Source organism: Eubalaena glacialis, chromosome 6 (genome assembly GCF_028564815.1).
Source record: "Eubalaena glacialis isolate mEubGla1 chromosome 6, mEubGla1.1.hap2.+ XY, whole genome shotgun sequence".
NCBI lineage: Eukaryota > Metazoa > Chordata > Mammalia > Artiodactyla > Balaenidae > Eubalaena > Eubalaena glacialis.
In genome coordinates, this window is record NC_083721.1 from 55,672,898 (window position 1) to 55,699,634 (window position 26,737).

General features: G+C 36.4%; 1 protein-coding gene across 7 annotated transcripts in view; it reads left to right on the forward strand.

The window, feature by feature from the left end:
• The window catches only part of BBX (BBX high mobility group box domain containing), a 279,825-nt gene that overhangs the window by 129,907 nt on the left and 123,181 nt on the right, over positions 1 to 26,737 (forward strand). The window contains exon 1 of one of the 7 annotated variants that reach the window (XM_061194154.1): positions 10,052 to 10,159. The exons of the other annotated variants lie outside the window; for them this stretch is intronic. The gene's annotated coding sequence lies outside the window, so the exon portion shown is untranslated. Of the gene's footprint in view, positions 1 to 10,051; positions 10,160 to 26,737 lie in introns of those variants that run through there. 7 annotated transcript variants of the gene reach the window in all.

Below are 26,737 nucleotides of genomic sequence, written 5' to 3' on the forward strand. Positions count from 1 at the left end.
GCTGGGCCTAAAGAGATATTATATGGTACCTGGATTCAGTTAATATGTAACCGGAAGGTTGACTAAAGTCCACATTTAGATGTTTTATTCTCAGGGGTACTATTTTTAGGATATTTCTATATTCAAATTGATCTATAAAGATGTTAGAGAGGAGCATTGTGTTTTGGTTTTATAGACTTTTATAATTTGCTTAATTTGCAGTTGTTCTGCATCTGCCATGGTTATATTACTGTTCTTAAAAAGTAGATGAGTTATCTAATTATTTCAGTGTTTCCTTAACTTTTATTGTAAAGTCATTTATTACCAAGCATCTCTTCGAGGCAGAAGTATTCCTCTTCAGGAATGTACTGTTTTAAGGTGTTGAGTTATCATAGGCACATATAGTGTACAGGTTTCTCTTGAAAGAGCCAGCTAGATGGGGAGGAACTGGCTTCTGAATAAGGCTTAAATAATAATAAGATACCATTTATGTGGTGAACAGTGTCCCAAGCATTCTTAGTTTTGCCACACTAATTAGAAGATTAGAGAGAGTGAAACCTACAGAATGTGAGATGTATCCATGTGCAGAGGAGTATATGTCCATCTATCTATCCAGGCAGCACCCGGATGGACACGAATTGAAACTCTGAACCATGCCCTTAATATTGTTTTTGAATATCTGCTATGTTTTCAGCTTTGTTAGAGTTTCCGTGTCATCAAATGGGTGTGTTATATAAAGAGCAAATAGAGAAAAGTTTGGAATCAGCAGCCACTGTCAATACCCTGTTTAAATACCAAGCCTCTTCCTGTAGCAGTGATGTTGTCCTGCCATTTGATGGCACACACAGCTCACCTTTCAGTTCATTTGGTGAGATGAATACTTCAAGGAATGATAGTTTTCAAGTTTGAAAGTTTAGTTTTTCCTGTTAACATAATGGGTGTTGCTTTTCCTTATTATTCACTGAGAGTTTCACTTTTTAGAGAACATAAGATAAATCTATCTTGTTGATGGTAAAGGTGTCCCAGTTATGTCTCTTTTTTATGAATTTTTCCCTAATCATCAAAGACATAGAATTTTTTACCGATTACTTCTATTATTATAAACTATTCCATACATTAGAGTTTATAATGTGCCTGTGAAAAATATTTTAGAACTTTTACTTCCTAATGCTTGTAAACATTCTTATTCTTGCCTCTAGATTGTCAACTGCGTAATGATCACTGTTGCTTCCTGGAGATTACTATGGATAGGTAGAAACTTAAAGATTTCCTTATAGAAGACAAATTTAAATGGGATCACTTTTTTCAGCTGTAATTTGATCTCAGAAGCATAGGCTGTGGAGTCAGATGGACTCTACACAAGACTACATCTAACTCAGTTGTTTACTGATTGGGCTGTGGGAAAGTTACTTAACTTCATCTGTGAAATGGGGTGAATACTGACCATGTAAGGTTCTTAAGAGGATTAGAAGTGCTGCAGGGTACACTGCCAACTCAGCACCTTGGCAGGGTTGCTAAGAAAATGTTTGTTCTCACAATGGACAGTGGGTCAAAAGTGGCGTTTGACTTTTTTTTTTACTGGTTTAACTGTTCCTTGAAATGGAATTTCAAGCATGTTATTGTCTCTATTCACAACAAGGGAAATGTCATTTTACTGCACATCTTATATTAAAAGTCTATTGAATACAGGATTGGCTTGCTTTCAGCCATTAGGAAAGAATAACATTTATTCTTTTTTTTTTTTTTTTTAATTATTATTTATTTATTTATTTATTTTTTTTTTGGGCTGTGTTGGGTCTTCGTTTCTGTGCGAGGGCTTTCTCTAGTTGTGGCAAGCGGGGGCCACTCTTCATCGCGGTGCGCGGGCCTCTCACTATCGTGGCCTCTCTTGTTGTGGAGCACAGGCTCCAGATGCGCAGGCTCAGCAGTTGTGGCTCACGGGCCCAGTTGCTCCGCGGCATGTGGGATCTTCCCAGACCAGGGCTCGAACCCGTGTCCCCTGCATTAGCAGGCAGATTCTCAACCACTGCGCCACCAGGGAAGCCCAACATTTATTCTTTATATTGTTAGATATCTTAAAATATTTTCTACACAATCATAATAATAGATGTTTGAGTTTAATTATACTTTGCCCAATTTAACTTTGCAATTTTATTAAAGCATAATCGAAGCTCAAATATATGAAAGTATTAGGACATAAGTCATCTATCATTCAGTGGATTATAGTTATTTCAGGAATATTATCACCTCATACTGTTGGTATTAACAAAATTATCACCTCAAACAACAAGTAAATTATTTAAGCATAATAGTACATTTTTATAATTACACAGTTTTCTTCAAAGTCTATAATTATTTTAACAAAACAAGGAGCTGTTTTACAAATTCTTAATGAATTTTAAAGTACGAGAGCTATTTTTGTAAATTGATTATCTCAACCTGATAACTATAAAAAATTTAAAAAATTTTAAACAGCTGTGAACTCATGACCTTACTCTGTTCTTCCATAACTAGAAAAGCAAAATTTCCCTTCATTTTAGGTCATTGGCTTAGCATTTCACAATTAATTGATCCAAGAGAAGAAAGTATTTTTATTTCTAATAATTTTCATGCACATGAGCATGAAGCAGTACGCCTTTTTTGTCCTTTGTCCCTAGTAACTTTCATTTATTAATTTTGAATATCTCTAGTGTATCTAAACTGGTTTTGAAGATAATTTAGGACCGTCTATGAAAATACCTTGGTTCCTTCCAAAAGCTGCTCTGTAAGTTAGCATGTATGTATTAGGTGTTATCTTTTTATAGCAATCTTGCCTTTTCCTAGTCGAATATGTGAACTTTCTAACCATAACAACTGTGGATTTTATAGACTTTAGTTATATATTTTTTCAATTATTAGTGTACTATATGTTGAAATTCTAAACCTTTCTGGCCCACCTATAAGAGTGAGGAGTGTTTGCACTCTTTCTCCAGCTCTTGTGTTCCTTTTTAGAACCTGAACTCCCTATAGTAATCTCATTGGAAACATGTTTTATTTAAAGATAAAGTAATATACTTTCTGCTCCTCTATTTGTTTATCTGATAAATGTTTACTATGTGCAAAGTGTTAGACACTGTCAAGGTCACGATGTGATAATAGAAGGCAAACTAATTAGGTAGAATAAAGGTAGATAAATAAACCTCATTAAGAGTCCTGAGGAAGATCTAAAATCCCAGGTAGGAATATCAGGGAAGACTACACAAAGGAGTAAATACAGAAGTCTGGAGAAGGCGAATACAGGCATACCTCATTTTATTGTGCTTTGCAGATATTGCATATTTTACAAATTGAAGGCGAGACAACCCTATGTCGAGTAAGTTTATCAGCATCATTTTTTTCCAACAGCATTTGCTCACTTTGTGTCTCTTTGTCACATTTTTGTAATTCTCGCAATATTTCAAACTTTTCCATTATTATTGTATTCATCATAGTGATCTGTGGTCAGTGATCTTTGATGTTATTATTACAAAAAGTTTATGACTTGTTGAAGGCTCAGATGATGGTTAGCATTTTTTAGCAATAAAAAAATATTAAGGCATGTACATGTTTTTAGACATAATGCTGTTGCACACTTAATAGACTACAGTATAGTGTAAACATACTTTTATATTCACTGGGAAACCAAAAAATTTGTGCAACTTGCTTTATTATGTTGATATTTGCTGTATTCAGGTGGACTGGATCCAAATCCACAATATCTTCAAGGAATGCCTGTAGACCCCTTTTGCCATTTGGATGGGATGGTTGTGAGGGTAAAATGGGAAATTTTGGTCGCGAGCTAATTGTAAGAGGGTCTTGAATGTCACGGTGAGTTTACTTTTTTTTTCTTAAAGGCAGATAAACCACTGAAAATTTTTGAGCAGACAATGTAAATGGGATGGATTGGAAGGTAAAAGAGGTAGGCATTGGAAAGTTTGGTTTGGGGGGCTTTAGCATACATATCCTAGGTAAGAAGAAATTTGTTTTTCTAATAGGATTTGAGAGTTGTAAATAGGACCATCGTGGGAGACATTATGAAGGTTATACCCTGTCTGGATGTATCTTAAAATATTTTGGATTGAGGTATCCAACTCACAAAATCAAATAAATCTTCTCCCAGTTTGCAAGGCAAAAATTAATGGATACTCACTTTTAAGGATTCCTTCAATGATTTTCTCAAATGTCTGATGCCTACTACTGTTTAGCCTGTGTGTGTCTGTTTCTGTGTGTTTTTAGTGATTGTAAATTTAGCTTTCACTCTGTTTCTCAAAGAATACAAATCCTGTCTTATCGCTTGAACCAAACTACTAATGTGTAGAATTTAGCAACAGATTGAACTTGTGTTGGGGATGTAGAAGGAATCATAAGAGGGAAGGAAGCGGTGGGGGGGAGGGTGTTGAAAAGGAAGTCAGAGGTAGGTTTTTAATTTAAGTGTAGATGTTTAGATAATCCTACCACCAGATGTAGAGAGATAGTAGTAGAAACTGATTTGTGGGAGGGGAAGGTGAAGTTTGGGATGGATTGGATTTGAAATGCAGAGAGTATCCATGTGATTATGTATAGGATGCGTTTATGAATTTGATGAGTTTGGAAGAGATTCCGGTTGAAGATGGGTATAGCTTAAGAGAGAGGTGGAGCTGAAACTTTGAAAATTGGTGAAAGTAGAAAATATGGCTAAGACAGAACCTTTGAAAACACCTACCTACTTGTTAAGAGACGTCTAAAGGAAAGAAGAACAATCAGGTCTTTGGTGGGAAGAGCAATAAAGTATAGTGCTAAGGAAGATGGGAAAGAGTTTTCAAGAAAAATAGAGACATTTAATGCTTAACAAAGGTGTCTGGGGAGACTTCCCTGGCGGTCCAGTGGTTAAGACTTTGCCTTCCAGTGCAGGGGGTGCAGGTTCGATCCCTGGTGGGGAAGCTAAGATCCCACATGCCATGTGGCCAAAAAACCAAAACATAAAACAGAAGCAGTATTGTAACAAATTCAATAAAGACTTTAAAAAAAACAGTCCACATCCCCCCAAAAAATCTTTTTTTTAAAAAAAAAGGGTGTTTGGGTTAGGTGATCCATGGGTCCTTTGGAGAAAGCAGTTTTAAAAATAATTAATTCATTTTATTGCAGTATAGTTAATTTACAACATTATATTGTACAACATAGTGATTCAGTATTTTATCGATTGTACTCCATTCGAATTTATCTTAAAATATTAGCTATATTCCCTGTGCTGTACAATATATTCTTGTAGCTTGTTTATTTTATACATAATATTTGTGCCTCTTAATCCCCTACCCTTATCTTGCCCCTCCTCCCCCTTTCCCTCTCACCAGTGGTAACCACTAGTTCGTTCTCTGTATTTATAATTACGTTTCTGTTTTGTCATATTCATTTATACTCATTTGTTTTATTTTTTAGATTCCACATATAAGTGATAATATACAATATTTATCTTTCTCTGTCTGACTTATTTCACTAAGCATAATACCCTCTAGGTCCATCCATGTTGTTACAAATGGCAGAACTTCATTCTTTTTTTATGGCTGAATAGTATTCCATTGTGTGTGTGTGTGTGCGCGTGTGTACACATAAATATATACACACATATATACCACATCTTCTTTATTCATTCATCTGTTGATGGACATTTGGGTTGCTTTCATATCTTAGCTATTATAAATAATGCTGCTATGAACATTGGGGTGCAGATATCTTTTCAAATTAGTGTTTTTATTTTCTTGGGATGTATACTCAGGAGTGGAATTGCTGGGTCATATGGTACTTCTATTTTTAGTCTTTTGAGGAACCTTCATACTGTTTTCTGTAGTGGCTGCACCAATTTACACTCCCACTAACAGTGTACCAGGGTTCCTTTTTGTCCATATCCTCGCCAACATTTCTTATTTGTAGACTTTTTGGTGATAGCCATTCTGATATTGTGGTTTTGATTTACATTTGGAGAAACAGTTTTTGTAGAGTAGTCAAGGCAGAAGCCAAGTTGTATATATGTTTTCAGTATTCCTCCTTTCATTTCTACTTTCTTGATTCTATTTTTAGCTGAAACTATGTTGAGCCACTGTCTTCATGGAGTAATCTATAATGACTCAAAGCCACTCCCTGGGAGCATAGAACTCATCTTCTATAAATATAGTAATAATATTCTTTTCTATAAATGTGTTACCTAAGACTGTTTCAAATCAGATCTTATCCAGATGCTAATATTATTTCCTCAGATACACTAAATGTGACTTTCTTTAAAATATCATCAGCAAACATACTTCCTAAATGCCTCACCCGTAGGACTTACATTTATTATAATTGGCATTACAGAGGGATAAGTGAATTCCCTGTCATTACCAGTTCTTCTTTTACTCTAAGTACACTGGTACTTTTAGAAAGGCCTACTGTTTTAATAAAGATCCAGTAGAAAGCTCTTTGGATTAGTAGGGCCACCTGCATATGAAATTTCTAGGTTAGAATCAGATACATAGCCACTTTTGTTTCCATCTGCAGAGAATAGTTGTAAGGGTATAAAAGACTCACCCTAAGTAGTAATAATGATTATAATTTTAAAGAACTGCAGTAGTTATTATTTGCATTTCATGTGCTAATTTCTGTGTGTGTGTGTGTGTATTTTTTTTTCTAATCTTCACAATGACTCTTAGATGTAGGTATCATTACTCTCATATTATATATATGAGAGAACTGAGGCTCCGAACATTTAAATAAATTGTCTGAGCTTCTTGAGTAATTGAAGGCAGAGCCAGGATTCAAATCAGCTCTTTCTGACTTTCAAACAGCATGTTCTCTACATGGCCCATGCAGGTTAATGATGTAAATATTTGAAATTTGAGCTTTAACAACCTTGATGGCAACTACTTGGTCCAGTAGAGCCCAATTGGAGCCCAATGCCTTATTACTTTCTTTCTTTTTTTTTTTTTTAATTTTTATTTATTTATTTATTTTATTTATGGCTGTGTTGGGTCTTCGTTTCTGTGCGAGGGCTTTCTCTAGTTGCGGCAAGTGGGGGCCACTCTTCATCGCGGTGCACGGGCCTCTCATTATCGCGGCCTCTCTTGTTGCGGAGCACAGGCTCCAGACGCGCAGGCTCAGTAATTGTGGCTCAGGGGCCCAGCTGCTCCGCGGCATGTGGGATCTTCCCAGACCAGGGCTCGAACCCGTGTCCCCTGCATTGGCAGGCAGACTCTCAGCCACTGCGCCACCAGGGAATCCTCCTTATTACTTTCTTACCTTTTCCTTCCAACTAGGGATGAATAGTTTCATTTGCTTAAACATATCGCCATTCTCTACTGTTGATTGTCAGCCTCTCTTCTGTATATTTAATTCCCTTATTTATTTAATCTTCACATCAACTATTTGAAAGGTAGGTGTATTTCCCCCTCAACGTTTTATTTTGAAACTTCAAACATATAGCATATGTTTATACTCACCACCTAGATTTAACCATTAACATTTTACTATACTTATTTTATTACATACCTATACTCTGTGCATCCATCATCAGTTCAATTTCTTTTTGATGCATTTAAAAGTAAAGACATCACTGCAAATCCCCTAATTACTTCAGCATGTATATTATTGATTGTAGCTCAGTATTTATGTACAAGTCTTTTCTTTTGATGTAAAATTTACATTCAGTGAAATACACAAATCTTAAATATATATTTTTTGGATTTTGATAATCTCATATATGTACCTGTATAACCCAAATACTTACACAGATATAAAACATTACTATTGGTAGGTGTCTCTCTTTACTCCCATTTTGTACCTGAGGAAACTGAAACACAGAGCAATTAAGTAATCTTCCCTAGGTCATACTGCTAATAAGGGGCAGAGCTGGAATTCAAGCTCTGGCAGTATGGCTGCAGGGTTTGTGCTCCTAACCACACCACCATACTGCCTGTGGATTATCCTCACATGTTCAGGTATCCTTTTACATTCATGTGTACAAATGTAATTTTGTTTTTAACATAAGTGTGTAGACACAGAAGTAGTATGCTTAGGATTAGTGAGTGTAGAAATGCTGTTCTAGAGATGCATTGGTTTCTTACAAGAGGTTTATGGCAAGAGAAACTAAGAGGGAAAGAAGTACCCTTTGTCAAAATACTATGGTGAATCTCTGTGTAATAATTGTGTCTTAACTGGCATCCTTGATTAATGTTTCCACATATAAAGTGACAATTTTTTAAAGACAACACTGAGGTTCAGAAAAATCCTAAGTGCCACTTGAAACAGTTAAAGGTAAATAATGTTCAGTATAGTTTTGTATTAAGCATATTTTGGCTCTGTTATAATTATTAGAAAATTGTTCATCTATGTGTGGTATATGTAGTACCACTTGCCTTGATACCTCAGACTCCAAAATAATATAATTAAACCAATTTGGGATTTATAGTTGTGAAATTTGTAAAGTTTTTAGCAAAGAAACTGAATGTAATTCTTTGGCCTTTCCAAATAAATTGCATAAAAATATGAATAAAGATTGGAATAAATGATATAAATTTTTTTTTGTTTGTAATACTTAGGTGTACCATCCTTATGAGAAGAAATTGTGTTATCTTTCCTGCATTGTGTTCATACCACAAGCCGTATCTTAAATTTGACCAGTTCCCTTTGTTCACTATTCAGTTATAAAAAAGCACTGTCATATGTATTTAAAAAAAAAACCCTAAGTATTGCTCAAAAAGCAATTAAAAAACACATGTAGTTAACAGAACCTAGCCAGTCACTAGAGGGCAGAACAGTACTATACTTTAGGCCTGATTTGACAATTTAAAAAATTGCTGAACATGGGAAAATATTGATACACAATTGAATAGAAATTTCTTTGTGGTCTTATTATCTTGTCTTGCTGTGAAATCCACTCACATGCTTATTACACTTGTATCAAAGGAGCTTTTCTGACAATTACAGAAAATTGATTACAATTGATTGCTTCTAAAAGGGCATGATTATTTAGGAGAGCATCTGAATTCCTCAAGAGAAAATACTAATGGTTACAAAGAGTGGTGCATTAAATCATTGCTACTGTATGTAGTACCCTGAAATAGAATTGCAGTATAGACTTTAGGTACGACATTATGAGAGAACACGTTTGAGACAGGTTTACTAGTACTTAGATGTAAGAACTCATTGAAACGTGGAGCTTTTGATCTTTCAGCTGAAATTTGTTGAATCACCAAAACTTTGAAATTACAGTTGTAAAAGCAATGAACTAACTCTAGCTCCTTTTTTTAAAATGTTAAAATTTTGTCAAGTGCCTGTTCATGTAATTTCCTTTCTGTTTGAAATTTTCTGTCATTCTGATATAGTTTTATTCTGCTTTATTTTTTTCTGATAGATTTTTTAAAATAAATGAAGCTCTGAAGTAAAGTATCCTAGCACGTAACCTCAGCAGTTCATTGTCTGAACAGATAGAAAGTTTTATCTTGAATGTGTAGTTTGAACTTTATTTTATAAAAACAATTTGGATTTATATATGATTCATTTCTAATAGAGAACATAGGATATCAGAAAAAGCACTGGAGTTTGGAATCAGAAGATTTGGGGCCCCAATTATCATATTCTTGCTTGTGACCTTGGGCAAGTCACATTACCTCTCTGAAGTAACTAGTTTCTAAACTGAAGAATTAGAAAAATATTTCCTTATTTACAGCTGGGTTAATATGAGAATCATGTTTGTATCTGTGTGTAGGTCTCCAAAGATGCTTCCACGTAAAGATGAATTTTAATAAAGTTACAAGCTCAGAAAAACCTTAGAAATAACTTTGAAGTGGTCAGTTATATCATAAATTTAGTAACATGAATGCACCTATTACAGGAGTCAATAATACCACAAATGTGGTTTCCAACCTAAAACCCAAGTTTGGATTGCTGACCTCTTCCCTGTCTCTGAGTGTCTCTCGTAACTCCTGACTCTTTGGCTCCTCTCACTCTGTTCTGTCCTCTGTTTATTTCCATGTTCCCTCTCTCTGTGTTTCTCCTGACTGTCTTTGGTCTCTCTCTGTGTTTTTCTTGTCCCAGGCTCCCTCAGGAAGACCCCAAGCCTCTAACGGTACCTGGTATCATCTCCAGCATGTTTGTAGATGTGGAGGAGTCACTGGGACATTGAGAAATACCAGAGGCGAATTGTTCCGCTGTAGTAAGTCAATCAGCATTTATTAAGTGACTACTGTTTACAGAGCACAGTTGATGGTGCTTTGGGCAAAGAAGAATGAGTTAGGGCATAGCTCAGAAGAAATAAACTTGTAAACACTTTTCAGTGGCTCTTTCAGGCTGGACACACATGCAAATGAAAACAACACCGAAGTACAAAGCTGACAAATAATTATATAAATGAGCTGTGCTGTATGTGTGCCAAAGAGGCCCAGAGTTAATGGAGTAGAGAAAAGCAGGTGGTATTAATCAGGTTTCCTGCATGAGTTTAAAATTAGGTTTTGAAGTATTATTGGAAGAAAGATGAGGAAAAAGAGGGTGGAAGTGAGTAATTTCTCACTTGGCAAGCCTGTTTGCTTGCTTGCAAGTGAGTCCCTGATGGGAGGGCAGTGAAATGAGAATGTTGTGTTTCAGCCTACCAGCAGCTAACTTTCCTTGAACTTCCAGTCTTAGAGAAAGTCAAGCTATGAAAAGAAGTACAGCCAAATTGAGAATTTCCATAAACATACTTGGTATCTGTTGCCAGTTTTAGAATTTATAGAGTTTAACGGTAAATTGTGATTATGAAGTAATAATGAGGTACTATGACATAAAGTTGTCAATATTAGAATATGATCTAGGGATGCATTATAAATGCTAAGATGAATTAAAATAGTAAACTTCAGTGTAACAAGTCAGTTTTGTGTTTATGTTGGAAATTTATCTGTGCTGTTGTATTTTAGATAGTCCTACCTACGGACACACCATGGTTTTCAGAGTTAGATATGGTTTGAATTCTACTGCTGCTAACTATGTAATGTTGGGCAATCTATGTAACAGACATCTCAGTTTCCTCCTATGTAAACTAAGAATGAAAATGTTTACCTCAGAGAGTTGCTCTGTGAATTAAAAGAGATAATTTTATAAAGTCCTGAGTGTGTGCTAGGTACTTGTTACTTGCAGATACTTAAAAAGTACCTTTAAAATAGTTTGCTAAATATAGTGTTATTTCTGAGAGCTTTTTAAAAATAGAAGTAACCCCATAGTATTTAGAAAATGCTATATATACAAGGAGTATTTATAACATGTGAATAAGATACAAAGAATAACATTAACATGAATAACTGAGTACCTACCACTAACTTAGGAAATAGAGCTATGCCTGGCCCAGATTCCATCACCTCTCTTTAACTACCACCACAATCCTGAATGTTGAGTTTATCAATTCCATGTTTTCCTTTATAGTTTTTTCCCACGTTTTATGTATCCCCTACATTAAGTTTTGCTTGTTTTTGAATTTTATATAAATAATAATACTATATGTTTTCTTTTGCAACACCTGTTTTGCCACTCAGCATGTTTGAGAGATTCATCCTTGCTTATACCTGTAATTCATTTATGATCACAGTTGTATTTCATTGTATGAAAATACCACAATTTATTTATCCACTTTCTTTTGATGGCTGTTTAGATTGTCTCCAGTTTTTGTTATGGGAGATAAAACTGCAAAGGAAAAAGTCTTGAGAGTCCTATTCATGCCTCTTTATGCACATACTATTTCTCTAGGATGTATGTTCATGGGTAGAAATGCTAGGTCAACCCAACCTCAAACTCTGTAGGATCATGGCAAATGGATTTCCATAGAACTTGTTACATCTTAATCCTCCCTGTAGCTGAGTATAAATGTTCTCATTCTATATCTCTTATATAGTTCTTTAAAATGAGTAGATTTTTTTTTAAAGTAATTTTGTAAGTTGCCTGTAACACCATTTTAACAATAATCCTGATGACCTTTTTAAAATTAGTTTTATCCTTTGCAGCAGCTGCTTGTATTTCTTAGTTTTCCAGTTGTCACTCACACCTTTTCTCAAACCCAGTTAAGTCCAGACATCCTGAAATAGCTGGGTATGTTTGCTAGGTAAGTTTTTTCTCCCAGGAAAACTACATCATAATAATGTAATGTTCTCATGTTAAACGAAAGTTGTCAGCTATTCCTGCCTTCTAAAGATAGTTTGGGCAGAGAAATGTACACATCTTTTACTGATTTCTTTTTTCCTTAATTTGAATTGAAATAGAGAAAGAGTGACCCACAGAGGACTGTTTGCAACCTGTGTTTTGTTCTGTGTTGCAAAAGTCCCAAAAGCTCCAGTAAATGACAACTTCTATTTGCCACTCTTTCCCCTTTTCTGTCCTTCACCTACTTCTGTTTTTCTCAGCCATTGGTTCTTTTGGTATCTGATTATACTTGCACAATCCATTCCAATTTTCGTATCACAGTTCCTCCTAACTTTGTACTTTGTACTTGGTGGTCTGTGATTTTAGTTGACTGACTTCAGTGTTTTGCCTATTGTCAAACTTGTTACCACTATCTGCCACATTCATTTTCTGAGGTTTTCCAGGAGAGTCTTCCAGGTTCAGGTCTAGTGCCTAGTACTTATTAATCAATTGATGTTTATTGAATGAAGAAAGGAAAGATGTAAATGTAGTAAGGACGGAAATGCCTTTTCCCAGCTCAGCAATAATAATTACCCTAAAAGCAGTGGGCAAAAATCATGCATACTGTAAACAGTTCTGCCTGTGGGTAGCTTTGTAAACCATAAGTAGTCATTTCTTCTTGAGCTTCACTCTGGGTTTGGGCAAAATGAGAGTGGTAGAACAGTGATCTGTAAGAATCCTTTTGACTCCAACCTTTTTGTATTTTATCTTCAATTGAAGTGAAATACAGTTCCTCATGGGATGTCTGGGCACCACTACCAAAGCCTGAATCCATCTACCTTACCGGGCTATGTCACAGCAACCTGCCAATTATTGTCTCTCATAACCGTAGCAAGTGGGGCATACCTCGAACTTCCCTTCATGTTATTTAGCTTTGATTTGTTCTGGAGAAAGAATAGATTTATCTTTCTTTGAGAAAGCGTAATGAATTCCTTTGGCTTCCCAATTTCTTTCACCGGGCAGCCCAGGCATTGTTCAGCACAAAACCTTGAGTCCTGGCTTCTTTCTCCTCCCCCAGCCCCTCAGCTGTGAGTGGGGGCAGTGCGTCCTCCCTTTGCTACTTGCTGTACCACCTAACTCCATGTCTCCTTTCCCGTGCCAGCTACCATCTTTGAGTCAGTGTTGGTTTTAACTTTTGGTTTTAACTGTTGTGGATCCTTGAAGTCAATGGGTCTGTCTTCATCTGGTGCTAGAGGCAAGTTGCCCGTTCCTTTGTTCCTTTCTCCTGTGGTTTCTCTGCTAGGAACTCCTCAACCCAAGGTAAATGGGGAGTGAGACCTGAACTCCTTCGCTCGCTGCCTTCGCTCTGCCTTCCCATAGCTGTTGCAGGGACTCTCACTTTAAGTTAGATTTGTGCTATAACCCCTTTCAAGGAGTTATCTGACTCTTCGGATTTGCACATGACTAGTGTTTCCTGAACCTGTTACTTGTCCAGAATTCATTTTGTGAGTACCGCTGAACTCTGGATCAGAGGCAAAAGAAGCCAGAGAGCAGACTACACGGGGCCAGGGACACAAACTGTCTTAACTTTCTGTAAATTGTAAACACTGCCCAATCACTCCTGAGGGTCCTGGCCAGAGAGCTGTCTATTTGACCATTAACCAAGATTAAGGAGGCTCTTTCTTTCATTAAGGGACACAAAATAATCTAATCTTGTCATGATATTATGGATCTGCTTTGTGAAAAATCCCATGTAAGTCAGGCAAATTTTAGGCTAAGAAGAGAGTAAGGCAAGAGAAAAGTTTTGTAACTAAAAAAAAATGAAAAAGGGAGAAAACTTTTAAAATGAGGATCTATTTTTAATAACATTAACTTAATTCTAAATGGGATTTTAAAAATCTTTTCAGGTTTTTTTTTTTTTTTTTAATGTTAAAATACTCAGTGAAAGACCAGTCGTTAACCTCCAACCTCACCTCCAGCCTCAGTACACACGAAACACTGGAGATTTACTGTGCAATCCTGCCATGAGGAGCCAGAAGCCAGGCTACCTGTGATAATTCACCCCTCCTAACTGCTTACTTCACAGAACTCTACAAAACCATATTACGCCAAATGTTCTGTTCTGAAAGAAGCAGTTAATACCATCCTATCTCTAGAAGAACAGATTACTGTTTGTTCCTCAGGAATACAAGGAGAGAAACATCCTCTTATGCTTATAAGGGAAACATGGGAGAAATTACCTGACACAACAACTTTCCTGATAGAAGAATGCTCACTCTAACTGCTTTTATATTGTGACTTTGGTTAATGTCAAAGGCTTGACCTATTAAGTGTTCACATTAATATTTTAACTTATGAGTTATAAGTTTCTTTTGTAATACTAATTCACTTAGTATTTTAATTTAGACAGACTTGAAAGTGCGTCTGAAAACCTAGTCATTTAGTATTTTAGTTTAATGTCTTTTGAAAAAGAACCATATATTCTCTAATGACTAAGTTGCAGCAAATATTAAAAATACACCATTGTGTTAATAAGTTGGATCATGTTTAAATACAGTAGAAAATTTATAAATGTATATAAACAAGTGATACAAAATTTTCCTTTGGTAGAAACTAGGAAATGCATTTATTACAGATTTTCCACTGAATGGTCTTAACTTGAAAGAGGAATTTTTAAATGCTAAATTAATAAATTTTGAACCGCACATTTAATTTTTACTCTTGGTTTTTATTTTTTATACGGCAAAGTTAGTAATACATATAACAGTAAGGTCAAAGTTGAGCTTTATGTAATTACTCATGTAATTATACAAAATACAGATTTATCTGTATTACTAAAAAGCATCTTTTTAAAATAGTTCTGAATAACTTCATTCAAATTTAGGTGTTGCTAGAATAGCAATATTCATTTTGTGTGGGAGTTTGTATCTGGATAAGAAAACAGTGAAATGTTCAAATGGGTCTGTAATTTTGAGGAAAAAGAAGTGAGGAATGAATCTGTTTTCCTGAAGTTAATTTCCATTCATTATCTTAGTTGCAAAATCTACATTTCTGAAAGGCTGACTAGGTTGTAGTAAATCTGAATAATAAATCACTGATTCTTTTTTTTTTTTTTTTTAATAAAAGCAATAGAACAGAAAGCAGAGCAGCAGCACTTTAATATTGATAATTGTTTTGAGGGGTTGGGACTCCTAGGAAGCTCGCCTGGGCACCGTAATGTTGTTAAAGATCACTAAATATGGTATTCTTCTGTGTCTGTGCCAAACCGTTTCCCCCACAAAATCTTCCTCAGATTCTGTACATTTCTTTTGTGCTTTGCTGGTGGATACTTCACTCCCTTTCCCTGTGCTAGCCAAGCACGGTGTCTTGTTTGAATGATGGCATCATTGCTCTTTGGTTAAGGTCTGTTTTGAGCTTAGGAGAATCTTGGCTGCTGTTTTCATCCATTTATAGTAATTTCTGTTACTTAGCCCTTACACTGGGTAGATGGCAGTGTTACTTTCTGTGAGTTTCAAGCTGCCCTGTAAACACAGGATTTGTGTTCGTCAGTTAGTACCCTGTCAACTGTGAAGAACCTCTCTGGACCTAGGGATGTCCGTTCCCTGGAACTCTCGAGTCAGAGAACGTCTAGATCTCAGTGCCAGGGCAAGAGTGAGTGAGTCTGATTTTTCACTGAATGGAATCATCCAGTCAGCTGTTCTCTCGAGATTAAAGCTCATCAAGACAGCCTTTCTTCTGCTCTTACTGGAGCTTACTCAAGGATTGTTTCTTTTTCCTTCAAACTTTAAAAAAAGTGCCAGAGATTTTTTTCGTGGGTCTGTGTAAAATTATTTGCATTTAAATAATTTCAAAGACAGTTTTCGTTGAGAGGTTCTGGCTCTTTTACTCTTTGTACTTAGTAAGGATGGTGAAATCGCGATGGGGTTGTGTTCTCCTGTTTCTCCCTTTACATTTTTCTGGGGACTTCAAAGACCCATAGGGATACCCACCCTTCCTCATCCCCCTCCTCCACTTAGAGTTTACAGTTATGAGGAGGGTGAACCTGGACAAGTTTATCTTACAGGATTTAAGCCTATCATTTTCAATGGGGGACTCTGTGTAAGACTCACTGTCTGTGGTTAAGAGGCTACTGATGATGATGCTGTGGATGTGTCTGTAGTGGAGGTAAAACGATAAGAGGCTAAGAGTAACAGATTTAAAATAATCATTCAAGCCAATAACAGAAGAGGGTCACAAGGAAGTTTATGGCTTATGCTGTAGGGACCTAAGAAATTTGGAGGAAGGGGCTGTTATTTCCACCTGCATGGAGAGGAAGAGAGAAAGGGGCATTTTAAATAAGGGATCCCTGGGCAAATAAAAAGAGGCAAGGAAGTGCTCAAACGCAGGAAGCTGGGCCTTGAATACACCTTCTGGGGTATTGGATATAGAGAAAGGCAATGGAAGTTTGGGGCCAGATTTCGGGGAGAGTTAGGGTGAGGCAGGGAGGGCACAAAGAAAGATGTGGAATGCCTATCTGAGGAATTAAATTCTGGGACTAGACTGTGAAGTCCCACAGAGTTTGGATTCAGAGAATGAAAGGCTTAAAGCATGACTCTGAATAAATCTACTGATACAGATTAGTTTGGAAATGGAGATGATCACTTAGAAGTTACGTAAGCATCTCTTGGGGTGAGGGGGTGCCAAAGGGCTTGGAAAAAAAAGAAAATACATCCTGTCATGCTTTTTTTTACAAGTAAATATTTAAGGCAGCATATGTGAGGCATTCTAAAAGGGATTTTCTGTACTATCTGTTTCCATTCTTACCATCCTGTGAAGTAGCTACTAGCCTACTTTTATAGATGAGTGAACAGAGAGGCCCTTAAATTAGACAACTGGTAGTGGTAAAAATTCATAGCCAGGCCTATCTGGCTGCCAAGTCCAAGCCTTTCCTACTCCCTTGCTGTGACTCATGAACCATGAAATGGAGAACAGATGAACTTTTTATTCCTTATTTGATTTGTCGTAGACTCCTTTCTTAGGAATTATTAAATGGATCCAAATTAGGATGATACTCATGCGTATTCATATACACATAATTGTATGTATGTCAGTACACCTGAATTTGAGTTTGATAAAGGTGTTATATGTTAGACTTAGCTATTTCTCAATCACAGCATTTGAGAAAAATGCTCTTTTCTGTTAATTTAGAGAAAAATGTCAATTGACAAAATTTGGGTCAGCGATATAGTTTATATCAATTTAGAATAAATAGGAAGAGATATTTCCTACCAAATAGTAATTTTGGTGTATAGTGAATGAAATCAGTGCCCCAGTTTCCTAGAATAAAATTTATAGGATAAACTGAAACAGTTGTTTAGAAAAGAATGTTTCGGTTAATTTTTCTTACTCATTGAAAGTTAGCTAGAAAAGTTTAAATATTTGTAAATTAAATCATTGTAGAAATGTTAGTACACAACTGAGTTTCTTATTAATAGTAAGTGAAGCTTATTTTTTAATGGGAAGATGAACTTGGTGTCATCACTCTAATGATTAACACATTTCACAGTTTTAAAAATTTATAGTACGTAGAAGAGGTGAGAGGTTTGAAGAAGTAGGTGGTACAGACATCCAGTGAATTGCCCACTACCAACACCAACAACCTCTCCACCTCCTGCCTGGGACATTCTGGAAGGTTTTTTTTTGGTTTGTTTTTTAAATTTATTTATTTATTTATTTATGGCTGTGTCGGGTCTTCGTTTCTGTGCGAGGGCTTTCTCTAGTTGTGGCAAGCGGAGGCCACTCTTCATCGCGGTGTGCGGGCCTCTCACTATCGCGGCCTCTCTTGTTGCGGAGAACAGGCTCCAGACGCGCAGGGTCAGTAATTGTGGCTCACGGGCCCAATTGCTCTGCGGCATGTGGGATCTTCCCAGACCAGGGCTCGAACCCGTGTCCCCTGCATTAGCAGGCAGATTCCCAACCACTGCGCCACCAGGGAAGCCCTGGAAGGTTGTTTTTTTGTTTGTTTGTTTTTGTTTTTTAAGCTGATGTTTCCCCCCTCCCCACCCATGTGGTCAATCAAGGAATATCGGTTAGTTGCTTTCTGTTTAAATGAGATTTATATATATATTTCATTTGCTGTTTCATCCTCCAGCTGTGCTAAGTGGAGGGTTTTTTTGGGGGGGTGGGAAATCCTAATTTTTCTCTTTGTATAACCTGCATTTCATTCAGCAGAAATAGTTTTAGGTTCACAAACAAGAAGCGGCTGTCTGAAATATGTTCATTGACTCAGCTGAGTGTCTGCAGTTGCCCAACAAAAAGTTCTTTGATTTGGGTAGGGTAAAGAAATAAAAATAAGCATTCAGATTAGGTTTTGGCTGCTGTAATAAGAACTTCAGTCTGTAACTTGAAGTCTTGAAATTCATATGTAGTGTAATCTCATGTTAAAATTTGGGCAAATTTGAGCCTAAACACCAATGAGACTGTTAATAAGAAGTCTTAAGTGATAATATGCTTACTATTTTTCTCTTGCATTATTTCTTTGATCCTCAAAGGAAAACATTGAATCTTCATCTTAAGATTGACATGACAAGGGATATATCTCAATACTGTTCACAAGATGGAAGAAAATTGTAATTTCGTGTGTGTGCTGTTTGGTAAAAAGCGATAAATGCTTTAGTTCACCGAAGAAAATCGATCCAAAGAATGAAATGGACAAAACCGGAAACATGTTGAGAATGATATCCCCAAAGACTTTTAGGAACTGTAAAATTGAGTGCAGTGGTATAAAACTATTCACACATCTTATTAGATCCATCTAGGACTGCAAACTGATTGTCTCCTTGAGAGACTGTTGGCTGTAAATACTTAGGGAGAAAGAGTGTTGATAAGTCTCTGGCATAACTAAATATTCACAATGGAAGAGTGTATTAAAAGAATAAATTGTATTTCAGTTACAAATCCAGGTTACTTTTATGATTCTGTTTTCTGAGATCTTTTTCTTGAAAATCATATATCTTCAAAGTTTTCACTTGTGACTGTTCATCCCTGATAGGCATAGAAAAATTAATATGGTTGGGAAAAGCCCTAAACACCAAATTATGACCATTGACAAAACTCATTATTAAAACATGGCAAATTGGAAATGCTGCCTCCTGCCTGATGACTTTTAGATGAAATGTAATCTTATGTCTGGAATGTTGAATTGAGAAGTAGAGCAGATGTCTTAGAGTTATTTATGTGAAACCTTAAGGATCTCTTCAGCTTAGCTCCTCAAGTGTAAAATAAGTGCATTAATTATTTTATGTATTCTTACATAATTCTTAGTTCAGGTTATTTGAGAAAGATTGTTCTTATTCTGAAATTACAATTTGAAAAGTAAGTATTGGGAGGATTTGACCTATTAGTAGAAAGGTCCTAGCTACTTTATAGAGACATATGATGCAAAATGGTATTTTAAGTTAAACAAGATCTAGGATAATATGATTGCAGTTTTCAAGCATAGTTGAATGTGGCATTTCATGGAAAAAACCTAGGTTGAAAATGTTGTGTAGTCCAGGTAGAAACTTCATGGAACGTTTACAGTGTTTTTGAATTTGTGATGTGCTGTACTGTCACTAGTTCCTTGAGATAAGATACACCCTCAGTGTCAGGTGTGAATCATTTAGAGGTTGAAGTAGGGGGTGGTGTAAAAAGCAGCTACAACAGTGGAAGAATATAGACTATGGTATTTTTTTTTTTTACTGAGTTCTGTCATCTGTTGGAATATGGTATGGTGAGTTAATGAAACCTTTCCAGGATAATATTATGATCTTATGAATTTTCTCATAGGTCTGAATTCCTTCTTAGTTCTCATATATTGTTTTCCCTTTTTTTCAAGGTGCTTGGCAAGGCAATGGATGCATTTGTTTTGAATGTTGAATGACTGTTGATCATTTTAATGAAACAAATTTAATGATGTGAATTTTCTTTTAATACTTTTTTTTTAAATTTATTTATTTTTATTTTTGGCTGTGTTGGGTCTTCGTTGCTGCGCGCGGGCTTTCTCTAGTTGCGGCGAGTAGGGGCTACTCTTCGTTGCTGTGCGCGGGCTTCTCATTGCGGTGGCTTCTCTTGTTGCGGAGCACGGGTTCTAGGCGCGGGGGCTTCAGTAGTTGTGGCACGCGGGCTCAGTAGTTGTGGCTCGTGGGCTCTAGAGCACAGGCTCAGTAGTTGTGACGCACGGGCTTAGTTGCTCCGCGGCATGTGGGATCTTCCCAGACCAGGGCTCAAACCCATGTCCCCTGCATTGGCAGGCAGGTTCTTAACCACTGCGCCACCAGGAAAGCACAATGATGTGAATTTTAATGAAAAGAAATTTTTATACTTTGTGGAAAGTGTCAATGATTTGCTTTCTTGTTTTAAAAAATATAAAATGAATAAACTTTAGTTATTATTAAATGTTGCCTTTTCAACTTCCTCAGTGATGAATGAAAATGAAAAATTAATCCCAGGGATGACTTTGTTACTAGTCCCAGCTCTTTCACCTTGAGCAAGTTCTGGGACCTTGAGCAAATTTCTTCATTTGGACCTGAATTTCCTCCTCTTTCACAGTTAAACGGATAATCTTTAAAGTTTGTTCTAACTCTAGAAATCTGTGATTTTGAATGAAGAACAAAGTAGGAATTCGAAATAAGTATGAGTATTCCTAAATCAAGTTATTGACGTTAATAAGAGAAGGAGTTCCGCATTCATTATGTTTTTAGCAGAATTTTGATGAGGAAGAAAAGAGAACAAGTTGGTAGAGAAAATATTCCTTACAGAAGTGATACAAGGAGTTACATAGTAACACAACCTTGTGTGGGATTCAGTAACAGTGAGATTTGTTTGATTCAAGCAAAGGTTTTTCTTGGAGTAAGATAGTGAGTTTTTATATCCTGTCAAAAAGTTCAATTTCTGATAAAATGGCCATTTAAAATCTGTTTATAGTAAACTTTTATTCTACATTTCTTTCAAACCCCCAGCATTTTTGCTTCGTTACCCACCCACTCCCCACCCCTCCAAAACCATAAGAATTGTTTTATTCATTTCCTCTTTAACTGAGTTGTGTAGTTTCTTCCCCAAATTAAGAGCATAGCCAGAAGTTAAAAAATTGTCAGGCTGTTGGAGAAAGAAGATTAAGATTAAGATCAAAGTGTGTCTCCTTTATAATAAGATTTTCCTTTTTACAAATTGCTCTTTGATAAGAGAACAGATTATTAGTAAGACCCATTTCAAAATTTTTTCTTAGAAATATCTCTTACTCAGGATGTTTGTCTACTGTATATTTTTTCAAAAATTAGTGTACCATATTACATGCAGAATTACTTTCAAAATTAAGAAGCCTATTTGATAGAAATGCATTTCCTAATATCTAAACATGTAGACCTTTTTTCGTTGGATAGTTTATTTTCATCTAGAACAGTGAAAAGTCTCATAGAACAGTGTTTGTAAAAGAGGAGCTATCTTCAGTGACAGTCTTAAAGTATTTCATTTATGTTGGAGGGTAGAAATGAACTACTTTTTACAGAGGGGTGTGACCACAAAAGTAAAGTTAATTCTTCTCCCTTTCGAAAAAATAAAGTGCATTCAAGCTTACATATGATGTATTTTGACCGAAACCGTTAATAATACTCATGGAGATACATTTTTCAAGGGAAAAGAGCCTGTAAGTAAATCATCTGTAATTGCCTTAAAAGTTGGAAACAAGTGTTACAGGAGCCTGAAAATGAGGCATTCAGATGTAAATATCTTTGAGAATTCTCAGACTGTGTAAATAGCATTAAAAATGGCTCCTGTCGATTCTATTTGATTCTTTTAATAAGTGCCAGTAATACCTTTGATCCAGAAAAGGTGTATGTGAATGTTCTTCCGAACACATACAGCGTGTAATTCCTGAGTCATGGTCTCACGACCCTTTTAATTTTTCACAAATTAGTCGAAGTTTGTAGTAACATAAAAAGATCTCCTTTGTAATGATTTAAAAGTTATATCATTTTGAAAGTTTCAGACTGGAACCCTTTGCACCAGTAATGACTTTGGGACTCTTGACATTTATCTGGATGACTGATCCCAGTGTCTAGTTGCCAAGTAAAGGGAAGACCTTGAGGCCTGCGATGTGTAGAATTGCTTTGACTCACTCTGGTCCTCTGGCAGCCGCTGCAGCCTGGCAGCAGCAACACCAAATCTATGCACTTCCACATTTGAAAGCTGCTTTTCTTAGGCTCCCACAGCAGTTTGTATAGAGGAGGAGCCAAAGTAAGATGTCGACAGAGGCTTTCTCAAAAGCAATTCACTTATAAGCTACAAAGAACCCCTTTTAGGTTTGGTCCTATCACTGCACTCCTCAGACTTCTGTTTAAAGCCTTTGCTGAAGACGTAATGTTAGAGACGGGCCAGATAGGTTTTGTTGTGTTGAAGTCTACTGTAGAGTGTTTTCAAGAAATAGAGCCTTAAAATAATTTAGAGCTAGATGGGCCTCTCCAGAGCCAGATAGAGCAACCAGAGATTCAGAGGTTAGGTGATTTAGCCAAGGCATGCGTCTGCTTAGAGTTGGTATTTGAATCCACGTTTTGTTTTGTTTTTTTTCCAGACTTTCACTTAGTGTGTACTTACTGTGTCAGGAATATGGCCCTATGAGTACTAAGAAATAAACAGTAAAGTAGTAACAGAAAGGACACTTTTAACCGTAGGTTAAAAGTTAAAGAGAAGTGTCACTTTCTCCAAATCTGACAGGAAGACCACAGATAAAAGTTTCAGACCCTGGAAACTGCAACTGATTCAAAGCTGAAAGAATGTGTGGTGTGTATATACTTACTCTTTGAGGTATGAGAGGTAAAAAGTAGCAGTTCTGAGGGAAATCAGAGCTTTTCTTAAGTAATATAAGTTAGCCTGTGCACTTCTGTTTACCCTGCGAACTTCTGTTTCTCAACTATCACTTTTTGCGCACCTGTTGAGGAAATGGTATCTCCCCAGCTGTTGAAAGTCTAAGGACCATGCCAGTGGGGAACAGAAGCAGCTCCTTCTACCCTCTCAGTAAACAATAACGGTTCCGACTTTAATAACTGCTGGGTCTGCGCCCTGGTCTCTTGGTCCCCTCTTCAAAATCACTGATGTAAATTTCTCCACAGAAGCTGCTTTGCACCCATGCCGCTATATTTCTTTGATGATCATGAAGAAACTCACAGCTCTAACACTCCTATTTGCCCTTCATGCACATCTGGGCAGCATTTACCATGTGGACCTTTTATTTTATTTTTATTATTTTAAAAATTTTATTATTTATTTATTTATTTTAAGATTTAATTTTTATTTACTTTTGGCTGCGTTGGGTCTTCGTTGCTGCGTGCGGGCTTTCTCTAGTTGTGGCGAGCGGGGGCTACTCTTGGTTGCAGAGCGCGGGCTTCTCATTGCGGTGGCTTCTCTTGTCGCGGAGCACGGGCTCTAGGCGCGCGGGCTTCAGTAGTTGTGGCACGTGGGCTCAGTAGTTGTGGCTCGCGGGCTCTAGAGCGCAGGCTCAGTAGTTGTGGCGCATGGGCTTAGTTGCTCCGCGGCATGTGGGATCTTCCCAGACCAGGGATCGAACCCGTGTCCCTTGCATTGGCAGGTGGATTCTTAACCACTGCGCCACCAGGGAGGTCCCCATGCGGACCTTTTAGATTAAAAGTGAAATTGTAGTACTTTAAGAAGAATTTAATGGAAACATTCCATTTCTGTTTGAGGAAGAATAAAAAGGCAGTGTGAGATAGTGGAAAGGGTTCTAATTTTGTGATTAAGAGACCTGTGTTTTCACTCTGCCACTAAGTTATTTGGTGAACTTGATCTAACCTTTGACCCCTGTGGATCTTGTTTTTTCCTCATCTGTAAATTGGAGGACACAGTGACCTCCAAGGACTGGATTTTGGATTTGCAGTCCCTGTCAATTCTATAAAAGAAAGCATCTCATTTTTAGGAGAGTAGCTCCTTAAACAGAAATTATACTATAAATTAAATATGACACCCAGGAATGGTAGTAAAACATGCAAAATTTTCCTAAAGTTGTCAAATACAACCGGTTGTGAACAACTCTTTTCTGAGTCAAAACTTTTCATCAGTGAGTATGATGCTCTCCAAATAAATTAATCATTTCTGTTTTACAATGTGGGAATCTGAAAATATCTAGATAATTAGAAGCTTTTAAAAATATTTATAGAGGGGCTTCCCTGGTGGCGCAGCGGTTGCGAATCCGCCTGCCAATGCAGGGGACACAGGTTCGAGCCCTGGTCCGGGAAGATCCCACATGCCGCGGAGCAACTAAGCCCGTGTGCCACAACTACTGAGCTTGCGCTCTAGAGCCCACGAGCCACAACTACTGAGCCCTCGTGCCACAACTACTGAAGCCCGTGGCCCTAGAGCCCGTGCTCCACGACAAGAGAAGCCACCACAATGAGAAGCCTGTGCACCGCAACGAAGAGTAGCCCCCGCTCGCCGCAACTAGAGAAAGCCCGCGCGCAGCAACAAAGACCCAACGCAGCCAAAAATAAATAAATAAATTAATTTAAAAAAAAATATTTATAGAGACTGCTTCCGAAGGCAAAATATTGAGTCTATAACTAGGAAAATTTAGATAGATGTGGAATTCATCTGTTTAAGTCTACCCCTAAACTGTTATCTGAATTATCACATACTAAAACTATGAACACTTAGATACCTCAGCCTTCTACTTTGCCTCGATTATGTGTTTATATCACTTTAATTCTTTTCATTAATTTCATTTTAATTGGTCATAACTTGTGTTGCTGCCACCTCTACTGGTAAACGAGGGCCTTTGCAGCATGTACAAAGGCTTTGCTGGAAACCCTGCTGATTTCCAAATACCAGATACAGTGTATTTAGACCAAGTGAATTTGTTTTCATATAGTGTAGAGCAGATGTAATAGTAATTACTGTCCTGATATAATGATGCTAATATTTTATTGTTATCAACCGAAGTGAATGATAAAAGGATGTTCAATTGGATCTCCTTTCTAGCTTATGTATGCTGTCCTTACAGGTCCTGGAACATTTAGAAGATAACTGGGCTCTTTTTTATTCTCTGTGATGGTGGCAGAGGTTCAACTTGAGATATAAAATCAATATTATCAGTCAGAGGTGTGTTTTTTTAAAAAAATGATATGTTATCCACTGGCTCAGATCACTAATTGGTGAGGAAATGCTGTAAGGGATGGCTGTTTCCTCATATAGAGTAGCTGTCTATTTTTAATGAGATATAGTATTACATTAGTTTCAGGTGTACAACATGATTCAGTATATAAGTGTGTGTATGTATATATAGTAAAATGCTTACCACAATAAGTCTAGTTAACATTCATCGCCACACATAGTTAGAAATTTTTTTTCTTGTGATGAGAACTTTTAAGACCTTCTCCCTTAGAAACTTTCAAATATGGAATTTAGTATTACTAACTATAGTTACCATGCTATACATTATATCCCCAGGACTTATTTATTTTATAACTGGAAGTTTGTACCTTTTAACCACCCAAAGTAACTTTTCTAAAGATTACTTCATAACACTGAAGTGTAAGCAGAGAAACTTTATAAAAATATCCACTAGGTGGCACTTTATATTTGTGTTTAGAATTAGCCCTGCAGCATTCCTGACTAAAGGGTATAATTGAAACAGAAAATGTCTTTCTTTGAAGGTTGGGTGTTCGTGAGTATCTGGACTTATATGAACTTTAAAATAATCCTAAAGTGAAAAGTTTTTATCAGTGATTTTGTCGTATCGCCCACTCATTGTAAGGAAAGTTTCTACAACATCCCTGACATGTTCTCAAACACATGATGTTGGTAACCTGTATTAGTAACATGGGGAAGCCTGCTTTCCTAACCATTTTTTTCTTAATTTTATAAAAAAAATAGCAAGCATAGAAAAAACTGGTCCTCTATTAGAATAGCCATCAATTAGAAAATAATGTATGTTTTCTGCCACATACAGGACATTGTGCTTATAACAGATATAAATTTTATATTTGGTGTGGTTCCAAAGTTCCTTTTAAGATAAGGTTGTAAGAAGCACTGGCCTGATTCTATGGAAGATTTTTGCTATTCGAGTTAAGCTTTCAAATAGTTAATTATTAATATGCTAATAATCTTATTCTGCATAGTGCATACAAATTTATGAATAATTTGGCTAATCTCTGTTTAGCCAATTAGTATTTTTAAAAGCTTATTCTTTATGAAAGCTTACAGTATACCCCAGTGTTTTCTTACTTTTGAATTATTTTTATTTATTAAAAACTTAACAAAAATTAGAAAAACTCAATCCTGTTATATAGAGATAATAGTGTGAACAATTCAGTGTTCATTCTCCCAGGCTTCTTTTTTTTGTCTATGCATATATAAGCATATTTATTATGTTGTATTTTTATAAAAGAGAAATTTTAATCTTCTTATGTCTCATGAACCTGTTTCTTATTTTTTTCATTTAACAGTTTATCTCAAATATCTCATGTCAAGAAAAGGATTTTCATATTGTTCCTTTTAAACTAATCTCCCACTGTTTATATTTTGGTTTTCCCCCAGTTTTTTCTACCCATAGAATTTTGAAATGCAGAAGTATTCCTTTACTTATAATATTTACTGATAAGAGCACTAGATTAAAGCAGTGCGGGTC